Genomic DNA, 8841 nt, shown 5'->3' on the forward strand with positions numbered 1-8841 from the left:
GGAGTAGGGCTAATTCGTCAGTGGGAGGCCCTCAAAACACACACACACACTCACACACACACACTCACACTCATACACACACACTCACACTCATACACTCACACACACACTCACACACTCACACTCACACACACTCATACACACTCACACACACACACACACACACACACACACACACACACACAATTCAGCCATGAAATTTAACTTATAATGAAGTTCTTTTGAGACACATAGATTCAGAAATATTTTTGGTTACTTGGTTTTTGTTTTGTTTTGTTTTATGAGCTAGAGTCTCACTCTGTAGATAAGGATGGCCTCCAACTCACAGAGATCTTCCTGCCTCTGCTTCTCCAGTGCTGGGATTAAATGTATGAGCCACTGCTGGTCTGAAGGTTTTTAATTATTTTGCTGATTGATTAAAAAAATTAAACCTAACTGCAGTGGTGCAGTACTCAGGAGGCAGAGACAGCTAGATCTCTGTGAGTTTAAGGCCACTCTAGTCTACAGAGTGATTTCTAGGACAGCCAGAGTTACACAGAAACCCTGTCTCAAAAATAGCCAAAAAGAAAAAAAAAGACATAAAAATATTTTATGTCATGTGCTTGTGTGTGGACATGTGCATACTGGTGCCCAACGGGGTGAGGATCCTCTGGGATCTGGAATTATAAGCAGTTATGAGTTGCTTGATAAAGATGCTGGGAGTTGAACCCTGATCACCTGGAAGAGTTGCACATGTTTTTAGCTGCTAAGCCATCTCTCGCTAGGCTCTGTGTTTTTGTTTGTTTGGTATTCTACTCACTATTCTGCCTCAGCTTTCCCAGTACTGGGATTAAAGACATGTGCTGTCATGCCCACCTTAGTTTGATGAGTTTTTGATACTTAATATTGTAGTCACCACCAAAATCAAGCTTCAGAACATTTCCATTGCCTTCTCAAATTCTCCCAAGTTCTTTTACAGATATGTATTCCCTTTATGCTCTAGCCCCTGACTTCCACTGATCTGTGTGCTATCTTTTCTAGAATTCTTTTTAAATGGCATCATACAGTATTTGTTTTTTATGTAGCTTAATTCACAAAGCATAACTTTTGAGAATAACCATCCCAACCACCTATTCCCCTCCCCCATCTGTGTGCATGTGTCAGTGTGTGTGTGTGTGAGAGAGTGTGTGTGTGTGTGTTTTGATCATCAGTTCCTTTACATTGATGAGTAATAGTCCAGTGTTTGAATGTATCATATTGTGTTTAGCTGTTTACTCACTGAAGTACTGGTTGCTTCTAGTTTTGGCAATCATGATTGAAGATGTTCTAAATAACTATTTACAGAATTTTGTGATGTCATAAATTTTCATTTGTATAGGATAGCTACCTAGTATTGAGTTGCTGTATTGATAGTACATTTATAGTGTAATTGATCCAATTTAAACTTATCCCTGACCAGCTTACAAATAAATGAGAATCAGACTATGGTTATTTTATTTGGCTTTGACAATTAATTGAGAGTAACCCTTAATTTACTTTTATTTTTTATTATTTACTTATTGTACACAAGTACATAGTTGCTGTCTTCAGAGACACCAGAAGAAGGCATTGGATCCCATTACAGATGGTTGTGAGCCACCATATGGTTGATGGGAATTGAACTCAGGACATCTGGAAGAGCAGACACTGCTGTTATGGTCCCTAATTTACTTTTCTTTCTTTCTTTCTTTCTTTCTTTCTTTCTTTCTTTCTTTCTTTCTTTCTTTCTTTTTGTTTTTTTCAAGACAGGGTTTCTCTGTGTAAGCCTGGCTGTCCTGAAACTCACTCTGTAGACCAGGCTGGCCTTGAACTCAGAAATCCACCTGCCTCTTCCTCCCAAGTGCTGGGATTAAAGGCGTGTGCCACCACTGCCTGGCCTAATTTACTTTTCTAACTGTTTGCCTGGCTACTTCCCCATTGATGTATCCCAAACACTTGCCATTTCTCCTGACTATGTGCTCATGGTTCACCTCTTCTCATGGCAGTTTTCTCCTCTTTCTGTGTCCTTTCTTCTCTCACCTGGCTCTGTAACACCACCATCACCACCACCACCAGGTAATTCAAAACCCGCCTACCTCTAATCCCTCCAGTAATTGGTTGTAGCCATTTTTACTTAACCAATAGTTTTAAAGTAAGAAAAGAGGTTTGTACAACAAAAGTGGTAACCATGAGAATTCACTTGTAGGCAACTAGATCTTCCAGTAGCTACAGAATTTAGCATTATAATACGCAGCAACAGACCAAACCTCAACATATATGCACCCATTTTTGTCTTATAACTGCATAGTTTGTAGCTAGGTATGGTAAAGCATACCTGGAATCTTACTACCTAGGAACCTGAAACAGGGATATTAGGAATTCAAAACCAACCTCCAGGCTATATAGTGAGTTCCAGGCCAGTCTAGTGCAGAGTGAGACCCTGTACCAACTTGAATTCCATCCATGATGCTTGCTGTAATATTTGAGTTAACTGGTTCAAGCTGATTGTATGCTTTCTGTTTTCCCTGTTTTCTAAGTTCTCCTTCTTGCCCCCACTTCATATCAGTAAAGAGCAAGAAGAAAAGGGCAGAAATCTGTGCTATAACCATCTATAGAAAGGGATTTGGTGCAGAGACGTGAACACTTAGCCAGCTATTTGATGGGTTGCCAAAAGGGGCTCAAGGCTAGAGCTCTAGCTTCCTAGGGTATCTGCTGTATTTGCCACCACTGGCAAGGTGGGGAACTACCAGGCTGCAGAACAGCCTATGAGCACAATAATAACATAACAAGTTCAATAAGACATAGCAATGGATATACATATAACAAATACAATATTCAACATATTAGAAACTATCATTGTCACAAGTGACCCTCACACCAAGTGGTAGAGAACAGACATAGGAATATCTTTGGCATCCAGCAGAAACACATCTCCACTAGCAGAAATGCAGCCTCCTCTGTCATCAGTATCTTTGTCACATGAGCACACTTGGCTCCCACAGTCATATTTGTCTCCCAAAGTCCCGGTGCATAGAAGTCTAGGAATGCCCAGTATCTACTGGCTAAGAGGTGGGAATGAGCTGGGTGTAGTGGCACACACCTTTAATCCCAGCATTCAGGAGACAGAGTCAGATCTTTGAGCTCCAGACCAGCCCGTCTATACAGCAAGTTCCAGGATAGCTTATGGTACATAGAGAAACCTTGTCTTGAAAAACCAAACCAAACAAACCAAAGGTAGGAATGGAGGAAAAACTGGTGGTACACATCTTGATTATGGTACTCAGGAGGGAGAGACGGGAGGATCAAGAATTCAAGGGCAGCCCCATGTATATAAAATAATTGAGATCAGCCTGGCCTACTTGAGACCCTGTCTAAAAACAAAGCTGAAGAGATGGCTCAGCAGTTAAGAGCACTTATTGCTCTTATACAGGATTTAAATTCAGTTTCCAATAGCCACATCACAGAGTTCACAACTGTCTGTAACATCAGCTCCAGGAGATCAGATTTCTTCTGGCTTTTGCAAATAGCTGCACTGACCCTATCCTCTCTCTCACACACACATAATTAAAATGTAAATAATCTTCAATTAAATAAATTAATAAAGAGGTTGAGCACAAACCCAAGTACACTCTCTTAGTCATCTTGGATTAAATATGCTTTCTCCTTCTTTTGTAGTAGTTACTGTAGCTATTTTACTACCCTGAATTCTTATTTATTTGTGGGTTTTTTTTTTGTTGTTGTTGTTGTTGAGACAGGGTTTCTCTATGTAACAGCCTGGCTGTCCCGGAACTCACTCTGTAGACTAGGCTGGCCTTGAACGCACAAAGATCTCTCTGCCTCTGCCTCTAGAGTGCTGAGATTAAAGGTATGCACCACCACTGCCCCATAACATGCATTCTTAACAAAGTGTGAAGTTAATCAGTATCTCAACTCTGGTGGCTATAATGTAGGTCTACAAATTCCCTGATATTCCTCTCTCAAAAGGTGGCACCTTTTATGGCAGTATATGCCTATAATCCCAACAGTCTAGAGACTGGGACAGGAAAATTACAACATCTGAAACCAACCTAGGCTTCATAAGGAGACTCTGTAAAAACAAAGAGAAGTGGTTGTAGGGAACCTGGTTGTCAGCTCAAGATACCCCAAGACTAAGTTCTCAGCACAAAGGATCTTTATTTTCCCCAGAGTCACAGAGGGCAGGGAATAAGAGACAAAGACAAGAGATAGAGGAAATGTAGAAGGGGAAGGGAACATGGGGGAGGGTTAAGGGGTATTTGTCCTGGAAGGGGCAGGTTGACAAAAGCCTGCCGCTGGACATTGAGGAGACACATGTGGCACATAGGTAAATGGCAGTTTATAAAAGTAAATTGGGAAACCCTGTGTTAGGATGAGTTTTTTTTTTTATTTTAATTGGGCATGTTAATTAGGTGAGCCAAAGGGGGCTTTTAATTGCTGGACTTCAATACTTTGAAGGCTGGACCTTGGTAGTCAGCTTCAGGAGGAGGAAGTGGCCAAATAAGGAAATAGACCTTGGTGACTAGCTTTAGGAATGTAACCTAATGGTTTTTAGCAAGTCAGAGAAAATGGGAGAGAAGGGCAAGGTCTGCCAGAGCCAAGCCAGCCATGCTAGAGGAAGTTAATATCCCTTCAGTGGTGATGTGGCTTAAGTTATTAGACTTCTTGTCTATTCTGCAGAAGGCATTAGGTTTAATCCCCAGTACTTTTTGAACCTAATATGGTATGGCATGCTTATAATCCTAGCACTCAGGCTATGAAGGCAAGAGGATCAGAAGTTCTAGGTCATCCTTGGCTACATATTAAGTTCAAGGCCAACTATTGGATACAGGAGACACTGTTTCAAAAGACAAACCAAGAAAGGAAAGGGAAGTGTGTGCCCCTGTATATGTATATTATATATTTTTAGAGACTTGTTTTCTATAGATGTGTGAGGAAGTGTTTCTAAGTTTCTAATTTGTTACATGGTCAGAAAGCTAGGAGGATTCTGAAGTGCTGGTCAACCCCTTTGTTATTCTGGAATCTCCCTTTGCACCTCAGAGGTGAAAAGTCCCCATCTCTCCTCAGCTTTTCATGGTCATTGCCTTCCACAGAGCCTCTGTCCTGCCTTCACACAACTACTACTCTTGTGTTCATGGCAAAATTCTGCATAAAGCAATTCTCTAGTCCCTAGCTCACACTAGAGAAATTCAGCCTCTCCTTGGAATGTCAAGAGAAGCCTGAAACCACTATCCTGAACACTTCTCCGGGGCCTGGGATGTTCTATTCTGGGTCAGGAGGGGTGAGGAAGGAAATTAGTACCTTCTTCATCTTCCTCAGTTTGGCTTTCATTGCTACATATCACCAGTCCAGTGTCAGTGATTCATGTCCCAAACAACATCCCAACCTTTTGGTTTCTTTAGAATTTTTGTTCTTCTAACACTATTCTCTTTCTTTCTTTTTTAAAAAAACATTTTAGAAGCTGGGCAGTAGTGGCGCATGCCTTTAATCCCAGCACTTGGGAGGCAGAGGCAGGCGGATTTCTGAGTTCAAGGCCAGCCTGGTCTACAGAGTGAGTTCCAGGACAGCCAGGGCTACACAGAGAAACCCTGTCTTGAAAAACCAAAAAAACCCCCCAAACAAACAAACAAAAAAAACATTTTAAGGTCCGGCATGGTGGCACACACCTTTAATCCCAGCAATCTGGAGGCAGAAGCAGTTGGATCTCTGAGTCTGAAACTCTACAGAGTGAGTTTCAGGGCAGCCAGGACTACACAGAGAAACCCTGTCTCAAAAACAAATCAAAACATCCCCCAAATAAAATAAATGACAATTTAGGTTTATTTATTTTATTCTACACATGCAAGTGTTTGCCTGCATGTATATCTCTGTACCATGTGTGTGAAGAACCTGCAGAAGTCAGAAAAGGATATCAGAGTCCCTAGAACTAGTGTTAAAGATGGTTGTGGGTGGTGGAAATTGAACCTGGGTCGTTGTTGTCTGTAAGAGCTGTCAATGCTCTTAACCTCTGAGCTGTCTCTCTAGCCTCTTTCTCTGGCTTTTGTTTTGTTTTTCTTGAGACAGGGTCTCACTACATAGTAATGGCTACTTTGGAACTTGTACTGTACATTAGGCTTACCTCAATCTCACAGAGATCTGCCTACTTCTGCCTCCTGTCTACATCCCCCTCCCTCCTATGTGTGTATCTGTCTGTCTGGCACAGTCTTTGGGATATATATATCGCTTGTTGTTTTGTTGGAAGCAGAGTTTTATGTAGCCCAGGTTGGCCTTGAACTCTTCATCCTTCTGCTTCAGCCTCCCAAATACAGGAATTACAGATGCCATGCCCAGCATTCCCAACTCCTCAACTCCTCACCTATCCTCAGCTATCCTCAGCTATCCTCCTCCTCTGTTTCAATTGCTCTAACCTGTTCATCACAAATGCTTACCCTCTGTTCTTAGCCTCATACTTTTCCTTTCCATTCTCTACAGCATTCTTCTACTCCTGAGTCTGGACAAGTTCCTCAAGCACAGTCAAGGTCTAAATGGATGATTCTCTATTTAGTGTTGGCCCATTTACTTTCTTGCGTGCTGGCAGCCAGCTTCAGGCATCAGCCTAAAGATCTTCCTTGGGACTAATGCCAGGACACAGGACCTGAAGTCACAGGACCGATGAAGCTTACTATTGACCAGTCTCTCAAAGGTCCTTGTATTAAAAACTTTGTTTCCAACATGGCATGTTGGGAAGTGGTGGGTCCTAGTGGAAAGTGTTCCATACATTGAAAGCACATCCTCAAAAGGAAGAGAGGGAGGGCTAGAGCGATGGCTCAGCAGTTAAGAGCACTGACTGCTTTTCCAAAGGTCCTGAGTTCAATTCCCAGCAACCACATGGTGGCTCACAACCACCTGTAATGGGAACCGATGTCCTCTTCTGGTGTGTCTGAAGACAGTGACAGTGTACTCATATAAATAAAAATAAATAAATCTTTTTAAAAAGAAAGAGAAGGGTTGGAGAGATGGCTCAGTAATTAAAATCATAAGCTGTTCTTCCAGAGGAGACAGATTTGATTCCAAATGCCCACATGGTTGCTCACAATCATTTGTAACTCCAGTCTCAGGAACCTGAAGCCTTCATGGGCATTGTATACACATGGCACACAAATATGCATACAGGCAAAACACCCATACACATGAATATAAATAAATAAATGAAAAAACAATAAATAAAATTTAAATTAAAAAATACATTTTTAAAAGGGAGAGAAGTCCCAGACCCTTCCTTTGTTTTACAACCAATTGTAAGGTCAGTGGTTTTGTACTACCACTATCCTGCCTTGCTAGGCTGTGTTGGTGTTTGGAGACAGGGTTTCTCTATGTAATAGCCCTGGCTGTCCTGGTACTTACTCTGTAGACCAGATTGGCTTTGAACTCACAGATATCCACCTGCCTCCACAGAGTTCATTCTTTGTTTTTGTTTTTTCAAGACAGGGTTTCTCTGTGTAATACCCCAGAACAGGAGCACATGAACTCACTCTGTAGACCAGGCTTGCTTCAAACTAACAGAGATTCACCTACGTCTGCCTCCTAAGTGCTGGGATTAAAGGCATGCACCACTACACCCAGCCTCCTCTTACTGCTTTTTATTTGAGACAGGGGCTCTCTCACTAAGTTGCCAGGCTGGTCTTGAATGTATGATCTTGTGTTAGGTTCTTGAGGACCTAGGATTATAAGCCGGGGCTACCAAGGCCAACATGACAAGATAGCCAGAGATCACCTGACTTCTGAGGGAAGCCTCTATCCTGACAGCATGAAAGAGAAAATACAATTGTAAAAATACATACTTTTTCTGGGCCAAGCATGATAGCTCACATTTCTAATCCTAACCCCAAGGAGGCTCAGACCAGTGCACAAAATTATAAATTTGAAGTGAAATTATATATTGACTACCAGGCTAACTACAGTTACACAGCAAGATCCTTTCTCAAAAGCAAACAAACTAAAAGGAAAACAAACTCTGATTTCTGTATTAGTTTGGGTTATTATTGCTGTAATGAAACACCATGACCAAAAGCAACTTGGAAAGGAAAGGGTTTATTTCAACTTACATATCTGGAGTCCACAGTTCACTGTGGGAAGCCGAGGCAGGAAGAACTCCAACCTGAGAAAACCTAAGGAAGTAGGAGCTGATGCAGAGACCATAGAAAATGCTACTTGCTGGCTTGTTCAGCTCATAGCTTGCTCATCTTGCTTATGAATCTTGTCACTGAGCCTCCTAAACCTCCCACATTTCAGGAGTTTCCTTTTAATTTTAGTTTGTTTTATGAGCATCTCTCCTTCAGAAGGAATGATTTAATTCAAATGAACTTGCTACACAAGGCCAGCATCAAGTGCTGTGATAGAGCTCACTTGAAAGCAAATGCAACTAAACCACTATCAGCAGACAAGTGGATTTAAAAAAAAATGGTGCTGAACCATAAAACAAAACAAAACAAACAAAACAAAACGCTGGCTGGGGATGGAGGTCATTGGTGAAGGACTTGCCTATCACCTACAAAGCCATTCTCAGTACTGCACTTTGATGGTGCACTCCTATACTCCCAGGTAGAGGCAGGGGCATTGGAAATTCTAGGTCATCAGTTTCTGACTAGTATTACCATGTCTTCTCATGGGGTGGTAGGGAAGTTAGGCAGTGGGCATGGTTGTGATGGGTGAATACACCAACTAATAAGGCAGAAGCTGCATGCATTGACTTTTCTGACCCAGTCTTGGAAAGCAAGCAGCACTTTTAGCAGATTATGTTAATCACAAGCAATGCACAAACCTACTCTGGTTGTGAGGGAGGGTTAAATT

Source organism: Arvicanthis niloticus, chromosome X (genome assembly GCF_011762505.2).
Source record: "Arvicanthis niloticus isolate mArvNil1 chromosome X, mArvNil1.pat.X, whole genome shotgun sequence".
Classification (NCBI taxonomy): Eukaryota; Metazoa; Chordata; class Mammalia; order Rodentia; family Muridae; genus Arvicanthis; species Arvicanthis niloticus.